Source organism: Drosophila ananassae, chromosome 2L, assembly GCF_017639315.1.
Source record: "Drosophila ananassae strain 14024-0371.13 chromosome 2L, ASM1763931v2, whole genome shotgun sequence".
In the NCBI taxonomy this organism is placed as follows: Eukaryota; Metazoa; Arthropoda; class Insecta; order Diptera; family Drosophilidae; genus Drosophila; species Drosophila ananassae.
In genome coordinates this window covers 5,684,236-5,709,710 of record NC_057927.1, presented here as the reverse complement: position 1 = coordinate 5,709,710, position 25,475 = coordinate 5,684,236, and the positions used below count along the sequence as shown (strand labels likewise).

The 25,475-nt window shown below is 37.9% G+C and overlaps 1 protein-coding gene across 1 annotated transcript in view; it reads right to left on the bottom strand.

Annotated features, from left to right (window-relative positions):
• LOC6500592 (protein archease-like) overlaps positions 1–25,475 on the bottom strand; it is a 32,471-nt gene that overhangs the window by 1,341 nt on the left and 5,655 nt on the right. Inside the window, exon 4 of the mRNA XM_001953496.4 lies at positions 15,250–15,277. The gene's annotated coding sequence lies outside the window, so the exon portion shown is untranslated. The remainder of the gene's footprint in view (positions 1–15,249; positions 15,278–25,475) is intronic.

Sequence of the window (25,475 nt, the reverse complement as noted above, 5' to 3'; positions counted from 1 at the left end):
CCCGAAGCGGAGCGGAGCGGCAGGTAGACAGGGCCAGGTTAGCGAAATTGATGTTGCACAGTGGCCTTCAGAGGCAGAAAATAAATTTAACTGGAGTAATTACATTTGTCTTAAAAAATAAAAAGGGGTTAAGGTTAATCAGATTTAACTATGAGCTATTTTAGTTTCAATAATTATCTCAATTTTTTTTTTGAAAACTATTTTCTTTACAACCCACTGTGCCTGAAACAGTCGTACCTTTCTATCCCTCTCCCTTTCCCACTAAATTGCAGACAGTGTTGGCGGCAACCCAACTCCTCTTCCCCCCACCCCCCTTGCCAACTTTTTGCACCCTTTTTTCGCATCCCCATTAGCCAAAAGCTTTGCACTGATTTTTCAAGCGTGTGTTAATGCGTTAGTATGTGTTTTTGGGATTAAAAAAAAAAAAATAAAAATAAATAAATAAAAATAAAAACGGTATCTGCTTACAGACGAACGAGCTCAGGTAATTCAAGTCCCCTACAAGGAAATTGTATACTCTCTCTCTCTATCTCTCTTCCTTCAAATGTCAAGCAAGAAAAAAAAAAGTTTGAAAGTGGAGAATTATGTGGGCCGGACAAAAGGTGAGTGTAAGAGAGAAGAAATACCAGGTAGGTCTCTGTCTCTGGCCGATTGAGATTTTCAATTTAAATTTCTTTTGATCGAGAGGCAGAAAGCGAACAAGTAGCTGGAAATATTATCACATTTTTTGCATCTAAAATTACACTAAAGAGTATAAAATTACCAAAAAAAATTATGCGGGGGAGGGACTATAAAGAATTTCATTAAAACTTTGAAATTTAAAATATTAAAAAAAAAAGTATCTTGTATCTATCTTGTCAGTCATCTCTGATAATAATAAAAAAAAAGACAAATAACAGCAACTGGTAAAGAAAGAGGAGAGAAATAAACATTATGCAAACAGGGAAATAAACATGAAAATAGAAAAGCAAGCAGCGGAATGAAAAATCGTGGAAAATGTGGCCTACACCGCAAATAAATAACAAGTTGTTTTTTTCAACAAATACACATATATATATATGTGTGTATGTGTGTGTGTGTGTGTGTTTATTTCCCATCTCTCTCATTTCAATCAACAGCATAGTCAGCAGCATTAGGCTAGAATAGCTTTCTTTGCTTTTCGTTTAGTTCTCCCTCCTCCTCCTCCTCCATCTCTTCGCTACTATTTCGTAGTATAACTGATAAAGGAAAAGGCCAGAGAATACAGGGAGAACACATAATGTAGAGGCCAAGTAAATAATTTCAAGGGGGTATACGTGAGGCGGGAAAATGGGGAAGTGGGAGTGGGAGTGGGAGTGATGGTGGTGATATGGGGTGGGGAGGGTGAAGTACTCAGCCAAGCGACTCAAGGCACGCAATGCGGTGACTTTTGATAGCAAGTTAAGAGAGTAGGAGAGAGGAGGTGGCAGGTTGCGCATTACACAATTCACTAATTGAATATTAATAATTAAAATTTAATATTAAAAGCCTTAAAGTGCAATTCAATTAATATTCCTATGAGATCTAATCCCCACTTAATTGCCTCTATTACTCTTGCAGCATAACTGTAACTTCTCTAGCATGCCAATTTACCGTTATTAATTATGAAGTCATGCATTAACATGCTTTTTAATTATGCATATTTGAGCACTCACACACATACACTCTCTTACCCTGTCACACCCCCCACACCCACACAAGCTTACTACAAATTTCGCTTTCTTTTTGCACATGATTTTGCATGCGCAGTAGCCAAACGGAGAGAGGAGAGCGGCGGGGGGGACAAGTGAAATAAATACAAAAGGTGTTAAGACAACAACAATTGCAATTGAGCAAAAAATAAAGCAAAAGAGGACATGATTTTCGAGGGAGAGAGCCAAGATGCCAGGCGAGAGAGTAAGAGATAGAGAGAGAGAGTAAAAGCCGGCCTGAGTAACAGCTGTTACTCCATAGACAGAATCCACATGGGAATCTAGCCGGTGTGGGCTTTCGTGTAGGCATCTCTCTCCACGCATTACCTTTAAATATGGCTCGGATCTGGTTTTTGTTTCTGTTTTCTTAATTTTTCTAAGCCAATTACACTAAAGCTCTTTACTGCTGTTTGCTCACTAAACATTCAGCGGCTTAACCCAAAAACGCCAATCAGCCCCAGTGATATCTAATTTGCACACCCCTACCAGTGCAAACAGAAGAAAATAGATAAAAGAGAATAAAAGTAAAAGACACGTCAAAGAAAAAAAAAAAAAAAAAGTCCACTTAACATTACACTGTTATAAGCCTCGCCTTCGTGCTTCGATTGAGAAAGCCAAAAATAATTGCCAACTGGATGGGTCGGTGGAGAAAAAAAATTAAAGCCGACTGAGAGAGAGAGAGTGTGAGAGAAGGGAGCTTTATATCCAGGGAGAGGCGCACAAAATGCGTCGCAAAATATTTCGCCCACAGAAATTGCAAAAAAAAAAAAAAATAGAAACAAACACATATAGGGGAAGAAAACTTTTATGAGTGGGTGTGGAAGGAAATTCAATGCCGGCTAACGGGAAAATTCGGGGAACTCCCCCATCCCACTGTGCATAACATATAATGTGCATAACTGGACTTGTCGCGATTTGTCTTTACTTCACTGATGACGCATTTCTCACTGAATCGAAAAAAAAAAAATAAAAATAAATAAAAAGAAATAAAAATAAAGACCTGATAAGAGAGGTTGTATATAAGTGAGTGGGCACTGCAGTGTCGTGTTTGTTCGATTAGGTATATAATGTTTGCACAGATTAAACCGGAAAACCATAGATAGAGAGTGCCAAAATGAACCGAGTTACTTTTGGAAAACTCTCCACTAAAAAGTCTCCATAAAAGGCGCCATAAAAAAGTAGCCACCGATCGTGCAAACACAAATAAAAACCCAATACCGTTATCTGTCGCCCAAAAAGAAATTGGACCATGAATGAGTGGGGTGTTGGGATGGGGGTGGGGTGGCCCCATGGTATCAGTTTTAAAAAAAAGTTATTAACGGGTTTTAAACCATAATGATTAATTGATTTCCTGGGGGGACTAATACTAGGATGAGGGGGGCTACTAGTTCTCTTTAATTACAAATAATTTTTGAGAAAAAAAAAACCCACCTATAGATTGGAATTTTGGAAATTTTGTGTCGCTTTGTCGCTTTCTCACTGCTTCTTCTTCTTATATATCACACGCAACAATAACAACAATCTGCTCTGCTTCTTCTTGCTCATTCAATATCACACACGTTTCATTTTCTTATTTTTTTTTTGCAAGTGTAGTCTTTTTATTTTTTATTTTTATTATTATATACAACTATTAGTGCCACTGATTTTTATTACTTTTTTTTTTTATATACTGCTCTTGGGGTTCAGTCTGTGGGCATTTCTTCTATATTCTATTATTCTGTGCGTGACGTCAGCAGTTCTCGAGCATTTGTTGTTGTTGTAGATATCACATATGTAATTGTTACACGCGCGCACTTTTCTTTCTTTCTTTTTATTTTATTTTATTTTATTATTTTTTTGTCCGCTCGGTCGAAGTGGTCTTTTCGGAGTTTTGCGGTGCAGTCTTTTGGTTTTTTGCGGCTCAGTTTTCCATTTTCAGTTTTTCCACACACACATTTTTTTTACATTTTTGCGGACGAGCGATGAAAAGCGAACTACAAAACTTCTTGAGCCACAGCCTAGCTATATTTTGTATTTTGCCGTGTCTTTTTGGAGTTGACTTCGGCGTCGCTGCCGCCGTCGCTGTCGCAGTTACCGTCGCAGTCGGCGCCAGCCGTGGCAGAGCCAATACAAGACTGTTATTATGCCATGTCAGGGCTCTGTTTGCTGCACGGATTCGCTGTTATTCTGGATTCTCGTTCATTACCCGGTTCGAACATGCCCAACCGATTCGTGGCAGCGCTGTCCGCAGCGCCCAGGCAGAGCCGGCAAACGCGAGGGAGTCGCCGGCAGAGAGACAGGGAGAGAGAGAGAGAGCGCGCGTAGATTACGTAGTGCCAGAGAAATCGTAAGCTATTAACGTAATCAATTAATTCCTTTACAGCTGATAATAAACACCTTTTTGTTGTTGCTGCCTGCCTGCCTTAGTCCTTAAAATCCACTTCAGTCTTGTACTTAGTTTATTTAATTAATTGAAATTTAATATTAAATTCTTCCGCGACCGATTACGTTTACGGCTGGCACACGTGTGTGTGCGGATTTTGTCGCTAGCGACAATACGACGCGACCGGCGGAACGGAGCGGTGAGCGACAAATGACCGGATTGCCGCGCAGCTTTTGGTAGCCCCCCCCGAGCAGACGATGGAAGCGACAAGTCGCTGCTTCGCACTTAAAAATGCCAAAGCAACAAAAGTAAAAAATGTAGCTCGTGCGGGCGTCCCTCACTCAGCTGAGAGGGAATTCGCCGCGGCGAATTCAAGGCAGCAAGAGCAGCTGATTGAGAGTGGGAGATGAGAGAGTGGAACGTAGTTTGAATGAAAAAGACCGGTTGTGCACTGCAAAAAAAAGGGCTCTATGTTGAAATTATTCGAATAATTTTCATTTTATTCAGAGTTCGACACGTGGAAATTGGGAGAGGGTCGCTTGGGAGAGGGTTCTTGCCCCAACTTGGCGGCTCAAAATTTGCCGGCTACAATTCTCTCAGACGGAAGTGGTCGACGTCGCTGTTACCGCACCCACAACGGCAGCGACGTTAGCAGCAGCAGAGAGCCGTGGCAGAGACTGAGGCAGAGGCAGCAGAGCACCATCCCCCCCAGGCTGTAATTGTCGTTTTCCTCTAAATACCCTTTCAGGGGCTTACGAATACTCTTTTCTTTTATGTATTATTTGGTTTTATAATAAATTATTTCATTTAATTTTTAAGTGTATCATAATTATTTTTTTTTTGTAATTATTATCAACTTTTTGTTTTTATATTTAAAGTGTTGCAATGACGCATGCTAATTATCGCTTTTCAGTTCCCAAGGGCTTTTTTTTTTTAAGAAATTTCAAAATGCGATAGTTTTCTTAAAATTTTAACAAAATGATAAGCTTTGTTTAAGATTTATTTATTTATTTTTTGCTTTAAAACTCATAAATTCCTAAATTTAAAAATGGGTTAACTAAAACTTGTTTAAATATTTACAAACTGCCTCGCTCTACACACTTTTTTTTTTTAATTTTTAAAAGAATGTTTTTGTTTACTTTAAAGTTTAAACATAACCTCATTAAGTTTTGAATTAAACTTTCCCTCCATATTCCTGCAGATACAAAAGTATCTCGGAAATCTCTCCAACTAAAATCAAAAAAAAATCCAACAATTTTTAAAAGTTTAAAAAATGTTCCCTCTCTCTTTTCCCTTCCAAATCCCTGTAGATACAAAAGTATCTCTGAAATCTCTCCAACTCTCCACGATCGCTGGTGATGACCCTTTCCCATACCCCCTAAGCTCTACCTCTCCTATCAGACTCTCATCCCAATCCCATCTCGAATAAAATGTAATCTGCTTTCCTGTTTTTCAAATTCCATTTATTTTTTTTTATATACTTTTTTTTTTTTGCCTTTCTTAAGGACTTGAGGCTGTGCATCCTTTAGATACTATTTTTTTTGTTTTTTTTTTGGAGACCCTCACCGTGAGTGTAATTTTTTTCAAATTTCCCATAAACCAGAACAGACCAGACACCTAGGGCTGAAGAGGGAGGGGTGGTTGGGTGGGGAGAGAATCACCCCTCTCGGAAGCAAAGAAGAACTTTGGCCTACCACCCCTCCTACCCTCCTATCCTCCTCCCTCCCCACTGATTCCCGGCATATGCAATTAGAGTAGACTTTTTTTTTTTTTTCTTCTAGAGTTCTAGGGAACTTCCCACGATCCTTGGGTGGACTTTTGTGGACTTTGGAAGACATTTTACGAACGCAGTGTCATAAATACTTTTAATTAACTGGAAATGCGTGCGTGGTTTTTATGACTATGTGTGTGTGTGAGTGTGTGAGTGTGTGAGTGTATCCGTTCTCTCTTCCTCTCTCTCTCTCCAGAACCTAAAAAGCGGGGCGTGAGTTTCCAGAGGCGTATTTTTATTATAATTTGCTTGATTTTTTTTTATTTATTATTATTATTTTTTTTTCTGTTGTATGTCATATATAATAGTATAATAGTAGATATAGAAGGTATAGGGGTAGGGAGGTTGGAGGTATGGTGGCATAGATACCATTTAACACTAGAACTGAGCACATATTTGAGCAGATGTTTTTGGTTTTTTATTTTTTTTGGAGAGTTGGTCTTGGATCATTGAACCCATTGGCCAAATTAGTCTTAGACACTTGTCTTGGACATTTTGGCAAAAAAAAGCTCTACAAATTGGTTTTTTTTTAGGATTTATAGGATGATGTAAGTCTGATGTAATTCTGAGCTAAAATAAAATAATCTAAAATTTGATTAATTTTTGCCCTTCGACCTCATGTCCTTTTTTTTCTATTTTTCTTTTTTTTTTTTGTTATTTTCCATTCCAGACACTTTTAGCCGGCAGCGTTTCAAGTCTGAGAGCCCAAAGGAATTGCGTCAAGGATTCATCATCTCCGTCACCGCTGACGTCCATGTCCTGCCTGCCAGCCTTGCTCCTCCATGTCCTCCTCCTTCTCCTCCTTTTCTCCAAAGATTCTTCCCATCAACGTCAGAGCAGAAGCAGAAGCAGCGGCAGCAACCCCTTTGCCTCAAAGTGGGGTGCAAAAATGTTAGCAGCCTTGGCAGCTTATATCCCCCCCTTACTACCACCACCACCCCCCTGGCTGGCTGGCAGCAAGGAGCCAGACATATGGGAAATGAAAGAGAGTTGTTTTGGAGAGAAGAGGGCACTCAGGGGAGGCAGAAACAGAAGCAGCGGAAGAGAGGAAACCACGACGCCGGCATCAGGAATGCAATCAGCAAGAAAACTACTTGAGAATCTCAAGCCATGGCGCGATATTCAAATTTTTTTGAAAATAAAAGTGAAATAAAAAGGGGCGGATAGGGGGGGTTAGGTGGCAGTGGCAGTGGCAGAGCAGAGCAGTGGCAGAGACGAATGTTGACGTTGACGTCGCCGCCTGTTTGACAGAATGTCAGTCAGAGCTCTTGAGCCACAGGGTGGAGAGTTTTTTTTTTTTTCAATTTCTTTACTTTTTTATTCAGAGACAGCTTACAAAAGGCACTAAGAGAAAATTATAAAATATATAAATATTTTATAATAAAAAAAATGAATTAAAATCTTGTATTTTATTAAAAATAAATAATAAAAATCCGGCCAGAAATAATTTATTTGTTTTAAACAAATTTTAAGAAAAAGTATCTTGAAATTTCTTGAAAATTTGCAAGATTGCATCTCATCCTGACTTCCTCTGTCTTGCCTCTGGCAGTTGGTAACATTTATTGAACACCTTGTGGCATCTCCTTTCCTTTCAACAAAATTGGTTCTGTCTGCCACCCATCCACTACCCACCCCCTCCCCCATCCATTACAGCCATTTCCTTCCTTTTTCACACAAATTGCAAATTAATTTGATTTGAATCTTAATTATTGCAGCAGACTAGTGGAAGGGAGGCCATTAAAGTGGTTCCATTAATGTGGTTATGATAAAGAGCCACATTAGTCACTCGTTTGGAGATACTTTTCTATCAATCGACTATCTATTCTATCTATTTATAGGCCCTCTCAGGCGATTAATGTTTGGAAAATTACAGAATATAAAGAACAATTCCAACGATCGACATTGGGACGTGAGACCCCAACAGTATCAGCTCCAAGTCTGGAGAGAGACTCTACCTAAAGTGGACTACCTGTCCGCCCTACAGATGGCTCAACAATCTCACAGATACTATAACCGCTCACCAACAGATACTTCTTATATGGCTAGAAAATCTGAGTTTTTGGCTTCAACGTTCATTGAACTTTTTATTTCTTTTATGCAATTCGAATGAAATAGAATTCCTATTAATTTTTAATTATATAATTACTGAAGAAGATCATCAAAAGGTGTTAAGAAATTAAATAAACCCTCTCAGAAGTCAAAAGATACTTTATTTCTCCAAAAAATACTCAAATACTTACACATTTAACGCCTTGTTGGAGAAATTATAAGATGTAATCCAAAGTACCAGATAGTATTTCTTTTTTTTTTATCAAATTTAATATTTAAGATTTAAAATTTAAGATTTAATATCAAATAGAAAAAAACTTAATTCAACTTTTAATATAATTTATAATAAATAATTAAGCGTTACTTTGCTTTTAAAGAATTTGGCTTTTTTGGGAATTTTTAATATTTAAAATTTAGAAAGTATTTAAGAATACAAAGTATTTAAAATTTAAGAAATAAAATACAACAATTTTGTAGAACACTTAATGGTAATGAGATTTTGAAGAAAAACACGAAATTTTTTTTAATAATAAATAAATAACAAATAGAAAACTTGAAAGAATTTTAAAATTATTGCAAAAAAATTTAGATTTTTTTATGTTTTGTATTTTTTTTGTCATATAACAGTCATGATTTGTGATTTTTGAGTTGTATCCTTGAAATCCATAGTAGGTGGTTTTATTTTATTTTATTTTTTTGGAAATTTTTGGGAAACAGATCACTTTGTAAGCGGACGTTTGTTTCGTGTATCTTGCAGATACTTTTTAACAATTTCAGATATTTTTTTCTTTAGTTTTGTGATGTGTAGTTCACTTGGCCAAGTTATCAGGATTATTGTTAACGAATAAATTTTGAACAATAACAAAGATATTATAAAAACAAATAACGCGCGAATAACGAAGTTATTTTTTTGCGATTTTTGCGATCTAAGGAGATCCGGGAGATCCGCTGATCACTTCCACTTTCTGCTGCGTTCGATTCGTAAATGTTGCGTACTTCTTTCCTTGCCACAACACCACAATTCCAAAAACAAAAAAAAAACATACAAGCCGGGAGAAAAGTAAGAGGAAGCAGAGTCAGAGAAGGAGAAAGAGAGAACAGAGAGTCGGGTGAGAAAACAGGAATGCAATTGCAGGGCAGGGCAGGGGCAGGGCGATCATGTGTGCGAGAGAAGTGCGTAAAGGGAATGAGACGGAGAATTCGTAACGGGGCGCATGAGAAGGAATGCAGCGGCAGCAGCAGCAGTGGCAGTGGCAGCCTACCCTCCTGCCACAAATATTATTATAAGGGAGGATAATGCATTCAGGGCTGGAGAGATTCAGAGAGAAACGCCAAAAAAAAAAAAAAAAGCTTTGCATCGAGGTGCCACTGCCACAGACATCCCAACAATAGACGTCTGGACGAGGATTTCTTTTTTTTTTTGGTTTTTGTTCCAAAAGAGCCTTTTGTTCCAAAATCCTTGATTTGACTAAATGACCGAAACTGCCGAAAACCAGGAAATAGAAGGAGACACTCGAAAAAAAGGGGTTTTCAAACTTAAATCCTGGCAGAGATCTTTAGTTCTGAAAAAAATATATTGCCTACTTATGGGCGCTGATAGTGAAATAGTATGATTCTCTATTCTATTAGGGCTCTATTTCCTTCAAAACTATATCTATTTTACTAAAAAAAATGACTCAATTGGTGATAAAACAAATATATTGCCTACTTATGGGCGCTGAAAGTGAAATAGTATTGTTTTATATTCTTTTAGAGTTATATTTCCTTCAAAACTATATATATTTTTGTGAGAAAATGACAAAAGTGAGAACTATCGTATACCTTGGTAGAGATAAAAAAATATATATTGCCTACCTATGGGCGCTAAAACTGAAATATTATAATTTTTATTTTATTCGAGCTCTATTTCCTTTAAAACTATACCATTTTTACTGAACAAATGACCTTGATAGAGATTAAAAAAATATATATTGCCTGCTTTTGGGCGCTGAAAGTGAAACAGTATTATTTTCTTCCCAAAACTAACCCATTTTCAAAGTAGAGCTCTATTCCCCTAAAAACTACATATATTTTACTAAGAAAATGACTCAAGTGAGAGTCAATTATCGTAGGTACTGAAAAACAAAAAAAATAGTTGTCTGACCTGAAAAGGTCTCTACTCTTCTGTACATCGCGATCATCATAATGATGTTGACAGGTGCTAATTGCTTGGCTAGCTCTACGTATAGTCCATTGAACTCTAGAACACAATAAATTACCAGTGACTACAAGTCACTACAACTGAAAGAAAGGAAACAAAACGCGTTTTTATGGCCAGTCTTTAGTCTTCATGCAAAATCAAAAACACAAAAGAAGTCCAAATCAACCGGAAATCATCAGCGGGTTAAGGTAATTCGGGGAATAAAAAATCTTAATAATAGTAAGAATAATAGGGAGGAGAACCAGGACATACATATATCCTGCGATTTGCCAACAAAAAAGTTTGGTCTTTAAATGTCCACTCATTTGTGAAAAATAATTGGTTTTTAGAAGGACTAAAAAAAAAGGACTAGACTCCGGCGGATATGAAACAGGAGATTGACTTGCCGCCCTGTCTGTCTAGCTCCAAAAATTTCTAAAAAATAAAAATTACATTTAATTGCAAAACCAGTACAGTACAGTGTCCCATAGTTAAGAGGTCCTGTCGTACAGACTGCCCAGGACATTGCACCATGGATGGAAAGGTGAACAGGGAGCTGAGAATTGAGGTACTGAGAGGTAGGAAGAGAGTTCGTGTTGCACTCAGGGGTTCGATGAGGTTTGACAGAGGGTCTGACGTATTGCTCTTCGATATACATACATATATACATACATATATATATAAATATGTATATATAGAGGAGGAAAATAGTTTGCAGCTGTCGCTTTATGGCTCTGTGACTACTGAGGCACTGGTGGCACACACATACATACATACATATGCAAACAAACCTTCTTAGCGCATGCCAAGGGGAGTTGTAAGTGGCAAGAAAACAAGAAGAAAAAAAAATAATAATAATAAACGCTGCAAAGGACGTCTTACAAACATTCCTACAGATGGCAGACGGCACCAAAAGGGGTCACAACGATCCTTACAGGACAGGGTCCTGTAGCCACCAAGTATATCGTATAAGAAAGAAGATCTTAGCGGAAAAAGATACTTCTTAGTGGATGGTACTACCACTTGTGGCTATCTAGGATATCCTTTTGGACCCTGCCACCATCTGTTGTTTAGATTTTAGTGGCAGGATACACAAAAGGATTCAAAGAGATAGATAATAAAGAGATAGATAGATATAAATATAGATAGATACACCTTTAAAACTAACTCTTTTGTTTCAAAGTTTATTTAGATAATGACTTAAAATAGTGACTAAAAAAAGATGAGGAGGTAAGATGGCTCTACCTGGGACTACCTTTGCCACCAAAACTGAGATCTGATCTGGACTGGGACTCAACTGGGCTGGGATCTTGGATGTTGGATGTTGGATGTTGGAGACCAAAACCCCAGGCAGAGGCTACACCGGTTTTCAAATTTGGGATATTGTACATATGCCCTGGTGCACGTTTTCTTCATTCGTTTCGTTCATTTCAGCTATTTTAAGTAACAATAACGAGAAAGGAGCCGGCCGGCCAGGGAGGAGCCAACCAGGGAAGGGGCAGGGGACAGAGGACAGGGCGACAAAAGCCGCCGTGGCCTGTTCCGAAACCTTCGGGCCAAGTACCAAGTACATTCATAAGAGAAGCGGCGGCCTCAAATGTCCCAGGTTGAGATTCAGGTTCAGGTTCAGACTACACTTGAAGAAAAGGGTTCTTATATTTTTTTTTAATAATATTAAACATTTCTTTATTTTCTGATAAGATATTCTCTACATTCTCTATTTTATAACAAAAATATTTAATTTAATAACCCATTTTTTCTCTCAGTGATAGTACCACATAGGTAGACGATCTCTACCTTCTCCCTCTATACTTATCTTCTCGCTTACTCTTAAAGCGCTGTGCTTTTGTTTTTCCCATTCAGAGAATTCCAGGAAATTTTTCGATCAGTAATCTCCTTGCGCCTTTGTTGTTGCGTTTCCTATGAAGGCCCAGGACCAGGACCAGGACACTGGCCGCAGTAGAGCGGACAGAGAAGGACTTGCTTGCAATTAGCCTCCCTCCCCATTAGGACTCCCCATCCTATCCTCTAAGCGTGGGAGCTTCCTTTCCCCAAAAAAAAAAAAAAAAAAAAAAAAAACAGATTCCAAACGGAAGTTGGCCCAAAAAACCAAATGAAATCAAATGCTGGCAGATGTCCCAAAAAAAAAAACACAAAAACAATACAAGAAAAATAGTTGAAAACAGAAGAAACAGAGACAGAAGAAACAGAGAATGTGGAAGCAAAAGGTAGTCGAGGATCGAGAGGCACACGCACTTTACACCTGGTTCGTTATCCTTGCGCAAAAGGACCTCTCTACGATATACCCTAAAGAAGCACCCTTAAAAAAAAAAATAAAAAGAAAAACTCAAGAGAAAAAAATAATAATAATAGTAGTGGCAAAGTAGCAGTAGCTCCCAGCACCCTTCATAGTAACCGACGACCCCGACTTCTCCTCCGCTTCCATCTCACAGCCAGCTCCTCCTCGCCACCTCGCCACTTCAGACAGTCGGCGGTGGCTGGAATTTGGGAAAGTGGAACGAACCGGGGTGCAACATGGGTGAGGGGTGAAGCTGGGGGGAGGAGGGGAGGAGAGGCCTCTGAGAGGGGTATTTTTCAAAAGGGTCCTGTAAAGTAATTATTGCTTGCTAACAGAGGGTATTATAGGGTCTAGAGGGGTTGTGAAATGTTCTAGAACATCAAAAAATTAAAACTAAAATTTTAAAAAATCTATAAAAACCAAAATATCTTGAGAACTAGATTTAGATTTTATGGAGATACAAATACCACAGTATCATCATCTTCAAGATACATAATCTTTTATGTTTTCAGGTTTTTTTTATAATTTTTGGTAATATCTGGTAACAGAGGGTCTAGATAAGGTCTAGAGAGGATAGACTATTTTTTAAATATACTAATCTACTTTCTAAAACAACTAAGATCCTTAAAATTCTACAAAATCTATAATTTCTATAATATTTTAAGAAAAAGAGATATTATTCATAAAGATACACATTCCACAGTATTTTCATCTTCGAGATACCATATCCTTTCATGATTTTCAACAGTTTTTTGAAAATTTTAGGTAATACCTGCTTTTAGAGGGTATGGTAAGGTCCAGAGAGGAAATAAAATATTCAAAAATTTCGAAAAACTATAACTAAGATTTTTCGAATTATACAGTATCTAAAATATCCTAAGAAAAAGATAGAATTTTGATAAAGATTCCACAGGTTTTCCATCGTTCTTAAAATTTCCTAAAAATTCCCAAAATTATCTTAAAATCTCAAAAACTAAAAGTAACATGCTAAAAATTCTATAAAACACAAAATATCTTAAGAAAAAGAGATACTTTTCATAAAGATACTCATTCCACAGTATCTTCATCTTCGAGATACATATCCTTTCATGTTTTTCAACCTTTTATTTTTGCAAATTTTTTGGTAATACCTCTACCCTCTTTTGTGTAATTGTTGCCGAAATGCAACAGTGTTTTTTTTTGGTTCTTCAGGCCAAAGGACTCAAGGATCTAGTATTAGAGTAATTTTTGTTGTTTTTTTTGGACTGGGTTTCCTGCAATATTCCAACAGGAAACGGAAAGTGGTAGAAGTGCCAGTGCCACAGTGGTTTCAAAAAGGAAGCAGAATTGAAGATTTTTTCAAAAAATTCTATAAAGTAGAAGGCTTTTGTCCTTTTTCAACCCTTGAAAGACTACCTTCCAGCCACTGTGCTGCAAGGGCGGAATTTTATTTTTCTTTCAGAGGGAGCCCAAAGTCCACTGCAGTGCCAATGACATGTGCCGGGCCGCCGAGTCGTTGGCCCCTTTCTGAAAAGGGTGACCACCAGCAGCAACAGTGGTGGTACCGGGGAAATGGAGGGCTGCTGCTCACCCGGCACTGAGCCAATAATTAAACTAAACTAAAGCAACAACCCCTACGAGGGTGAACAATTTTTCATTTTACTCTTCGTTGTGCAAAAAAAATAAAAATAAATAAGAAGAGGGAGTACCCTTTTCGAACTAGAACTAAACTAAACCAGAAACTATATATTCCAGATCTCTAAAATAAATAATAATCTTGACAAACTTTTTAGGAAAACCATCATACCCCTCCCTTAGGGAACTAAAAGGTAACAACTAGAGCAATTGAGGGGCGAGGGTTGCTCGGTTACTACTAATCAGTCGGTCGAGGGGACCTTCTTCTGTGGAGGAATGTAGAGTCCCAGAAACAGCTGTCACTATTATTTTTATATCCAATTTTTATTTTTTTTTTCTTCAAAGGTAAAAGGTGCTCTTGATTTCTTTTGAGGTTCAGAGGATCGGAGGGATTCTGTGTCGCGCGTGTCAAGAAAATCCTTCTCCACAAACATCCTGCCAAGAAGGAAACTGTGCGAAATCAATACAGATTACTTTACCCCGGAACAGGACCGGGAAAAAGGCGACATATAGGACGCCTACCTAAAAATAAAATAGGGTGGGATGGGCACTATGCCCATGGTACTGATGCAATATGCAATTACATGCCTGGGATTTGGAAAATCGGAAAATCAGAGCCGGTTAAAAGGGTCTGAGATCACTGGGATAGCTAGGTAGATGGTAGACCGAAGACCCTTGTGTGAAAATCACTGGAGCGGAATTAAATCCCTCCCCGGAAAGCCGTGGGATTAATTAGCATTTGGTTTTCGGGACAAGATCTCTCTGACAAGCCATAGTTTCATGTCCATTGGCGGACACCAGGGTGACAAGTGAATGTCAAACAGATCTATGAAAAATATTCAAATTAATTTGTAAGCATCCAGCCAGAGAAGAGATAACCAGTTCCTTCAAACCGTGTGACATTTGGCGGGGAAGAGACTCTAAAAAAGAAGCACTGGCGGACTTACAAGTTTGTCTTTTGATGTTTGTCCGCCGAGAAGAGGGTCTCTGTCCGCCAGTTCGCTTCGCTTTATTTCATTCGCGGCCCTAACTTGTTCTCTCGTTTGTTTGTGGTCCTTTTTTCCGAGTTGTTTGACTGTCGGGGTTAACCCCTTTCCCGGGGTTAAGTGCCGATCGATGTGAGGAAATTTTATTTGCATACAATTTAGTTTTAAATAATTTGTTTATCCAGGACATTTGTCAAAGGATTTACACAAATCCGGAACTGAGATTATCATCTATCAGTGACAGATGAGATGAGATTGTAAAGGATTTTAAGAAACTTACCAGCAATATAACAATTAAAAGCAGCAATCTATAAAGAAAGGAAATAAAAGAGCTTATTAGAAATTGAAAGAAATCTTCTTCTAATGAAATGTTTGAAGATACATTCCTTGGGCCCTCTAGCCTAAATCAACAAATGTCTACTTCGATTTGGAGCAGAAAACTTGAAATGTTTCGCAGGCAAACACAAATGAACAAATGGACAAATGAACAAATGGACAAATGAACAAACAACAAACAATACACAACAAAGTTGTCAAAATCAAACAGAAAACAGAAAACTTGAGGAGGAGCTGAATGGTTTTTGGTTTGGTGTTAAAAATATGAGAAACATTTATAAGTTGTTTTTTTTTTTGCCAAGGAGGAGGAGAGTTTTTCTCCAGGCTGGATGGTCGGTCTGGCATTTAAAGAACTTTAGCGATTTATGCGTCTGTCAGTGGAGGCAGGCGAAACCTGATTTGCTGCTGACGACCAGACCAGACCAGAGACCAGAGACCAGAGACCAGAGACCACAGAGACTAAGACCAACCGAAGGAGTTTAAACTTTTAAAAGGGCCACGAGAGTGTATAGTGTAGGTAGGAAATGAAACCAGACCGAGGAGAAGGAGGAGGAGGAGGAGGTCCTCTCGACTCGGGACGCAATAGACGGGGGCAGGAGATCTGAAGACTAAGGAGGCTGCCGACCCTAGACTGCATTCCGCTGGCAACTTTCAACTCCCCAACCATCCGAATGCTTCGGCCACATGTTGCACACACTGTGAGAATGAATTTAATTAAAGCAAATCCATCCAACAGCCAAAAGGGACCAATGGAGCGCCACACAACCAGACCAGACAGCTGCCAGACCCCCAAACCATATCCATATCGAGATCTCTAGTCCAAAGTCTAGTCCAAGAGGGAAACCGTGGGACCAGGCTCTCCAGGATATCACTATCAAAGTGGTCTTAAATTAATGAAACTAATACCAAGACAAAGTCTTAAACTTTTTGGATTAAAATCTCTATCAAGTTTAGACATTTCTGTCTTTGGAATCAATGTGCAACAGCGGCAGGAGCAGCAGCAGCACTAGTTTCCACGATATGCACCATTGTTGCACCGCAACAATGCCAATTAAATCCCATTTCAGTGGCACATTAAAATGCAATAAAATATATTTTGTGTGTGTAGAGAGACACGGAGTGAGGGGCACTGTTTTGCCATTGGAGCGTTCAAAATATTTCATGCCCAATACCCAGGTCTCAGTTTTGGTTCCAGACATGGTATGTGTATGTGGCAGGAAGGAGTCTGCAACTACTCGTAGAGATGTTCAATGTTGGCTGAAGCGATAAGCTCACAATGGACCCAGACCCGAAACTTGAACGAATTATATAGCCTCGAAAATCGAATTTCGCCGCCACATATTTAGCTTTTTGCAGCATAATTTGATGTAATTTCAGTGGCTGCCCCCCGCCTCTCCTGCAACATTTTTGTGTGCCTCAGCTTCAGCTTCTGGCCGCAAGCCACGATCACGAAAATTATATTGCGGAATATTGATCAGTCTGGACTGGACTGATCTCCCAAGGTTATCTCACCATCCTTTCCATCGGCCTCTCTCTGACTCTTAAGTTTTAATATTTTGCCAAAATGCCGTCTAAAGAACTCTTTTGGGCCAAGGAAGCCACCTAGGATTATGGCTTATTGGAGAGAATCCTTATACATGTAGGCGATGTAAGGAATCTTCATAAGCACTTGCCCCATTCCACCCCCCCCCCCCCCCCTCGGAGGTGAAAGAGTGTCAGTTTGTCAGGCTTAGTTGGGGAGTCAGAAGCTCAGGCGATTAACTTTGGCTCGCGACTTGGCCAAAAGGGGGTGTCATATGCCTACCCCACCCCTTCTTCCACAAAAGCCAACCGCAAAAGTGAAAAAATTCCTTTTTTTTGTGTTATCTTAACCCGTTTGTGCAACATTGCAATGAAATAAATGAAGTTAAGCCAATTTGAGGTTAAAACCCAAAGAAGGAATTCATTATTTTTGTTGTTGTTGTTGTTGTTATTGTTGTTGCGGTTGCTTCTTGCTGCCAGTTGCACTCACAACGCGTGTCCTGCTTGGGGGGGAAAAAGGAATTCGCCGAGTTCAGAAAAACAAGACATGAAGTGCAGGTCCTTTAGAGCAGCGACTAGTGGTAATACACTTTGTAACTAAAAAAAAAGGAAAAAAATAAATACTAGATTTTTAATTAAAATTTTTATTTTCATATTAAATAATTGTATATTTATTAAGTGGTTTTTATTGAAAAAAAAACAATTAAATTATATTTTTAACATGGTTCCAACCCCTAATGATAGGCAATAAAATTTGACAAACTGATATTACGTATACGCAGCGTGGCTTCTCTTCCGCTCTGAACTTCAGTATTGCAATTTCTTTATAAAAATTATTATTTCCTTTTTTTTTAACCCTCTTACCCCTTGAAAGGGTATAAAAACCACAGAAATGTGACAAATGCAACAATAGCTGTAAAAATAACACAAAAAACAACAAAGCGGAGTAAAGGAAGGAGAGTCATTGGAAAAGCAGAAACCGCAATAAACTTGAGTGGAACCAAAAAGAGAGATGAGAAAAAGATAACAGACTGAGAAATAAATACCTAAAAGAGAGCAACTTTTAGGTTAGGACTTAGGGGCACGAAAGTGTTGAAAAAAAAATATCCTTATCAAAGTCCTCTCTAGAATTGGTTTTTAAGGATTCTAAAAAAAAAAAAAGAAAATAGGAACAATAAATTGGTATTTAATGAAAAGCTAACCAATCGGGTAACCAGTTTATGCGATAACATTCGCCAACTCGAAAAGGGGCATCACAAAAACGTAAACAACATGCCACAACAACAAAAATAACAACAAACAACATTTCGAGACAAGAAATCGAGATTCAGAGAAGGAGTATACGGAGTACGGAGGATCTTAGCCATGAAAGGAGGAGGGGGCGGGAGGACCACCGCCAACGGCGTCTGGAAACCAAAACAAAACATTGCAAAAGATGTTTAATTCAAGGGGAACTAAAAAAGTAAGTAGTTACAGAAGGGGTTACGGTATTAAAGAAATTCTAATATTTCAAGAAATATTTTTAGAGTGAAGGGTTTATAATTATAACAAATAAATAGAAATATAAAATAATGTTTCAGGATATTAAAAAAAAGTCATAATCTTAATAACAGCACCCCTTTTTACAGAGGTGGTTCCATAAAATTTTTATTATTTAAATCATCAACTAAAATCAAGTAAATATGTAAAATAACAATAATTTGTATTAGTTATAATGAAAATATATATATATATTTTTTTTATATTGTAAACTTTCTCTCAGTGTATAAATAAAAGAAGGAGCCGTAAATGCATGTCTGGGCCCTTACACATTCATCTCCCTTCGCCACTTGGCATCCTTGGCTCCTTCGCCGGCACACACATTGAGAATTCCATTGAAATCGTTTGAAAATTGAGCTCCAATGCAGGACCAACCTAGCAGAGGGGGGGGATAGGGCTTCAAGGAGGGGGGATAGGGGCCAGACGCGTCTGCCGCTTCTCTCGTAATAAATAAACAGCGGCAGAGGCAGCAACAACAACCAAAACAACAACGCCGACTGATGATGACGTTGCATCGTTTAGTGCACCGAGAAAAAAATATATACAATTTATAATTTTTGTTTAAAAATTAATTTAATAAATAATGATTTAATTATGATTATAAACTGGGTCAAGTACACAAATATTCTTAAGAAAATAAATATATTATCAGAAATGACATAAAAAAAATGTATCTACGTGGCATGCCCCATCCTTCCTCCACTTGTACTTGTATATACAAATGTAGCCATAAAATGTGTAAAAATAACAAAGCATATGAGTTGCATTTTCGACGGACGGGAAAGGAAATGGCTGAACATTACGAGTTGCGGCAAAAAAAAAAAAAAAAATCAAGAGGAAGAAAGGAGTCAGAAAACGGTTGCAAGGGGGAGGAGGGTGGGGGCACTGCATCACCCGCATAATAAACCAGAGCGCATAAAAATGTGTGTAAAATTGCAACCGCAACGTATTTTGCCAGTAATTGCCCCAGACTAAAGGGGGGAGGGAGAGGGATGAAGGAGCAGAAGGCTAAAGGGGAGAGGGCACTGAAAAATGGGGGAAGTAGGTGGCGACAACAAAGTTGCACTCACGCAGCTCCAGACTCTGAATTGGAATCAGACACAGTCTTCATCAGACCCCACCAGACGTTGCAAAAGTGATCCAGACGGGGGTGGAGGGGAGTGGCACTGTGGCAGTGGCAAGAAGTAAGCCGGCAGATGAAACGACCAGACAGTAAGCCCGCAAGCCACCATGCCACAAACAGCAACATCAGATGCAACAACAAAACATCCGGCGAGAGCGACAAAAAACAACAACTAGGAATTCGAATGTAATCCAAACGGATAATGAACTAAGTCCTCACTTTACTCTATAATAAATAAATAAAAACACTCTTTTAAATAAAAAAAATACTAATTTTTAATTTTTTTGTTAGTTTTGACTTAAAAAAAAGTTAGTTACTACTTAAAATATCCTGGAAAATCAAGAAGAGTAGTGGGAAGTTTCTCTTAAGTTCAACTACCCCTAAATGTAGGCTATATTTTTTTTAAATTACTAAATTATCCTTTTTTTCTGAAGAAATCCTTTTATTTTCAATCTAAAAAATAAAAAAAGAATATAAATATAAAAAAATAAAATATATTTCCATAAAATATCATAATTATTAATAATTATTTTCTTAAAAATAACTTTAAAACTTTTAAGAATCTAAAAGTTACTGTGAAAAAAAATCCTTTCATTTTTTTTTTTAATGTCTTTTTTTTGAGTTTGAAACAACCCCATGTCCTCCACAATTATAGGGTATGCGAAACCTGCTAAACCAACTGCAACAACAAAGACACAAGTGCCAGAGCAGAGCGAGCGCCACACGCAGACATGCATCCGCGCCCTCACACGAACACGAGAAGAAGAAAAAAAAAATAACTGGAGAAGGGCCAAAAGGGGAGAGATCCGAAGAGCACTAGAACGAGATGGAGCCTGTAAACTGCAAGGCGCAGCTTTCAATCTGTGAGAGTGTGTTTGTGTGAGTTTGTGAAGTGGAGCTCGGAGTCGACGTAGATGTCGGCATCGACATCGGCGTCGGCGTCGGCCAACGCAGCAAAATTTCATGAATGGAATTTGTAAATTTTATTTTCATTTGCAACGTTTCGTATTTTTTTGTTGTTGTTGTTGTTGTTGTAGCGCTAATCATGTGGAGAGCAACAGAGATAGATGGAGACCCATACAGAGCCCATACCGAGCAAGTGGGGCAGACAACAACAATGATGTGGCATGTTGTTTCAACCTCTTGTGCTCCACTCTCGCCTATCCCTGTCTCATTTCTGCTCCTTATTTCTATCCCTTTCGGCGTGTGAAACGAGTTTTGTGGTCGCTGAAAAATTTTGCATATTTGTGGCAAGCTTGGCGCTCTTCTTCTTCTTCTGCTTGTGCTGGGGGGCTCTAATAAACCAGAAAAAAGGCTGAAAGTAGTGTTTTTCTTGGCTCTAATCAGTAAACGAAACAGCATGAAGAATAACTGGGGAAGAAGAAGATGGAGAAGGAGTGGGGGAAACTAATGCGTTTTTAATTGTTGTTGCAGCATGCTACGGACTGATGACGTTCCCAAAATCACCACTACACCTAGGTTGTTGTTTTTGTTGTTTTTTTTGTTGTTGTCCCGTGCTAATTACAATAGAACCAAAAGTGATTTGGAACGTAAGTTAGAGTGAAAAAGTGAAAACCACCAAGAGAGATGGGAGTTGGGGTTATGGAGTACAGTATACCCTCAATAAAAAGAACAAAATATGATTTCAAATATTTTTCGCATAAAATATATTTTCTTTTCAAGTAATTCATTAAGTTAAGAAGTAAAATTTATTCTAAAAAATTAACAAATTATTTAAGAAATTTATTTTAGGGAATCTTGACTGCCAAAGTTTTCTGTTTACCTTTTCTGGGAATAAAAATAGTTAATTGTATTATAGCGTAAACAGTGTAAATAACACTAGGGGGTAACACATAGTGGGTAAATGGGTAGTATAGTATCGGAACGAGAAGACACGAAATTCCATTATACAAAAATGCGGCGAGAGCAATTACAGAGCAAAGTAGATAAACGACAAACAGCGACAATCGAGTGGAGCAAGAAGAGAGTACGGGAGAAAGATATGGGGGGGGGGAAAAAAGAGAGAGAGCCGACGGACTCTCTGGCAAATTAAATACATAAAGCGCAGCAAACGGACGGAGGACCAATGAATAGTGCAAAAAAATAAAAATAAAATAAACAACTAAAACGGGAATAATACAAAATGGCCCCCACGAACTTTCGACACACTCATTAAATGAAAGTTTTATGATAAAAAAAGCTTTTTTTTACGAAAAATTTTAATTTATATTTAAGTATAAAACACAAATTTCTAATTCTACCTAAAATTTGTATATATTTCAGAGCCTTATTTAAAAAGAAATACCAAAGCTACTCTCCTTTATTCAAAAAAAAAAAAAAAAAGAGTATCAGAAAGAAGAATCTGAGAGCCAGAAGAAACACTAAAAACAACGCACAACAAAAACAACAACAACACCGAAGCAGTAAAAATAGCCATTTGACTTTGAACTTTTGCGACTTTTGCGTCGGAGGTGAGAGGAAAGGATATATGGAACGGAACGGACGATCGGGGGTTGGGGGTTGGGGGAGACTATACTGTATGTAAGATACATATTATAGCCCGAGCCAGTCGGATGCCGCTGGCTGTGCGTGCGATTGCACATGGATTGGCATTCCTGGGTGTGGATCAAGGGGTATATACATATATACATATATACATATAATATGGGTGTGGATAATACACCCAGTACACAATCTAATCGGGCGAATGCGAAACGTGTGTCGATTTAAACTCGGCCATAAATACTAAAATTAGTATAAGAAAACAGGAAAAATAAATTAAATCGTGAAGGAAGCAGGTCTTTTGACTTTAAAAGTTAATAAAAAAAAATGAAATATGGATTTATTTCGAATTTATAAAATGTATGAAATAAAAGGATTTTATATCTGTACCCTCAAACCACCTGTTGAAGGACCATTTGAAGTCGGCGCTTAATTAAAAAACATCAAAAATCGAACAAGCAGCTGTCCTAGAAAAGGAAAATATCCTCCCGAAGAGGCAGGCATCTAGGCAGGTGTGTATCTGAGAGACCATCGAGTGCCATTGAGGATGCTCGGGGCATAAATTATGAGCACGTACACGTAGATCTCGGCATACTTAGGATTATAAAGGATCATCCCACAAGCAAACGAATAAAGGAAGAGAAGTAGGACCAAAAGGACTATGTCCGTTTTCCCATTCATCCCAGAAGGATGATGCAAAATGTCCTCAGAGTTACCATCACCAGCTGCCGTTCTTCTGTCTTTCTTCTTCCGCAGAAAGAAGAAAGTGAACCACTACCACTCCCAGCGACTTTCGCAATTGTCTCAATGGCCGGAGAGGTCCTTCGCTCACACTTCCATTGTCCTACACCCAGGACAGGGTGCAGCTGTATCTCAAGAATCTTGCACATAAATTGCATTCGTTATCGATTTTAACAAAGTTTTTTTTTTTTTGCTTTCCTTAGATCTTGGGGTGAAATGCTTTCTTTCTTTCACCTTTCGCATAATTCTTTATGCATTAGGCAATTAGAGCTGGGTATTTCCAGTGGCAGCTGCTTCCTCTGGAGGCGCTCTCCTTTATGGCATAATCAAATCAAATCAATTTCTTGTAATTATCTGGGGATGCAGTTTTTTTTCGTGTCATATAAATATTGGGCTGGAATTATGATTAGGGTGAGCCTTTTTTTTTTTTTTTTCCGAGTCTGGGGTGGTAGGGCCCGAGGGTCGCAACATGGGAATTTTTCACTTTTTTTTTTGTCTCAGTGATTGAATATAAATCATTGGGTCACGCTATAATCTATACAAATGATTACTTAAATGATTCATGGTATTCTTAAGCTTAAGGATAAGTCGAATTTTACTAATGTTTTTTATTTGGAAATTCAAATTAGAGATTTGTTTGGAATTATCTTCAAGAATCTAGATCTTGAATAATTTTTATGGTATTTTTGAAAGTATAATTATGACTTTTTAATAAAAAATCTTTAATATATTTAAGATATTTTTCTATAAATGATTTTTTTAATGATTCATGGTATTCTTTAGCTTAAGGATAAGTCCCATTTCACTAATGTTTTTATTGAAAAATCAAATGAATAATTTTTTCAGGATTATCTTCTAGAAACTAGATCTTGAATAATTTGTTTTTGTATTTTTAGAAGCATAATTATGACTTCTTAATATAAAATCTTTAATTTTTTTGACACAATTTTTGAAATATTCCATCCTTTCAAGTATTCAGAACATTTGACCTCAGTTGAACCCTAATTCCCTTATCAAATTCACATTAGACCCCCAAAACAGAATGCGATGTCTGTTTATAAATCGTTTAAACATCCGCTTCAGAGCGTCACCGTCTAGGTGACACACACATCCACAATGCAGCTTTTATACACAGAGAGAAAATATTATATTTCAAAAAAATGTTTTTCTTAAAACTTAAGATTTTATTAAAATTTTTGCATAATTAAATCACTTTAAAATCACTTTTTCTCCTAAAATTCATTATTTTTCTCTTTTTTTTTCCGTGAAATTAGGGTAACCCCCTCTACACAACCATCACCATAATAATAACGATTAATCATTTTATCAATGAAGTGCAAAGTTGCTTTGGCGACATACAAAAAAAAAAGCCCAACAGAGAAATATATTTATTTTTTTTGCAAAAAAAAAAAGGGATGGAGGAAGAAGCTGGTACAGCGCCAATGTGACCTAATTGGTTCCGGAGTCGAGAACGGCAATGGGTTATTTCTGTTGCTGTTTTTGTCGCCGTCATCAAGTGACGACGTCACCCACAAAACCAGCTCTCGCCCAGCGCACAACAACGAATGAGTTGTCGTACATGGAGACGAACAGGGACACCTCCACGACTCCACCATTGGACTGGACTCCAGTCGTTATTCTACCTCGCCTCCACTCTGGCTGTCTGGGCTTCTGGGGAGGTGTACTGGGGAGGCAGGAAATCGATGACGCTGAAGGGGCAGAATGAACAGACCCGACTGGGGACTAGCTACGCAGTTAATATGTACATTTTTAGTTATTCATTTATTATTCTGAACTTATTTTTTTAGCATTTAAAAAGTATCTAAAAGATACATCTATCTATGCAGTATCTAGATACAAGTTTAGGTTGATTTTGTTGGCAGCGTTTTAAAGAAATTTTTTTTTTAGGAGAGAATCCCCTTGGGCTTTCTCCCCTTTCTCCACTTTGGGTTCGAACAAAACAGGCACAATATTATTCCTAACTTATTTTTTAAGCACTTAAAAAGTATCTAAAAGATACATCTATCTATGCAGTATCTAGATACAAGATTAGGTGGTTTTTGTTGGCAGAATTTGTAAGAAATTTATTCTTTTAGGAGAGAATCCCCTTGGGCTTTCTCCCCTTTCTCCACTTTGGGTTGGAACAAAACTGCCACAAAAGTCGCGATTCAGATTGCGTCTCACAGTAAGAGTGTGTATGGGTATGGGTGTGTGTGACGTGGGGTTTCGCTGAGAAATTCCATATTCCACATTTTTTTTTTGTTATGCGGCCAACGCAGCAGCAGAAGTAGCAGCAACAGTAACAGCAACAGCGGCAACAACAATTATTGATGCCACTGCGTCGACTTCGGCTTGCCTCGTCTTTTCTTTTCTTCTCTCTATCTCTCTCTCTTTCATTTATTTAATTTTTTTGTTGTTTTCAAGCAAAAATTTTTAAAAATAGCCATCCAAACCGAAAGCCCAACAGAAACCAGCCAACAGCACTGACAAAAAAAAAAATAAATAAAACAACAAAATTGTTCAATTCTAGCCAGGGCCAACTCAGCACAAAAGCCAAAAAGTGAGACATCTGAGAGGAAAAGATATATTCCCATTAAAATAATTTAAATATAATATAAAATAAAATATATCACTGTTTAAAATGGTATTTTAAAAATGTTCTATTATCGGATAATAGTCCATAATATGAGACCCTCGATCCTTGGTGACCTTATTGCCCCTTTAACGAAGCTCCATAAAGCACT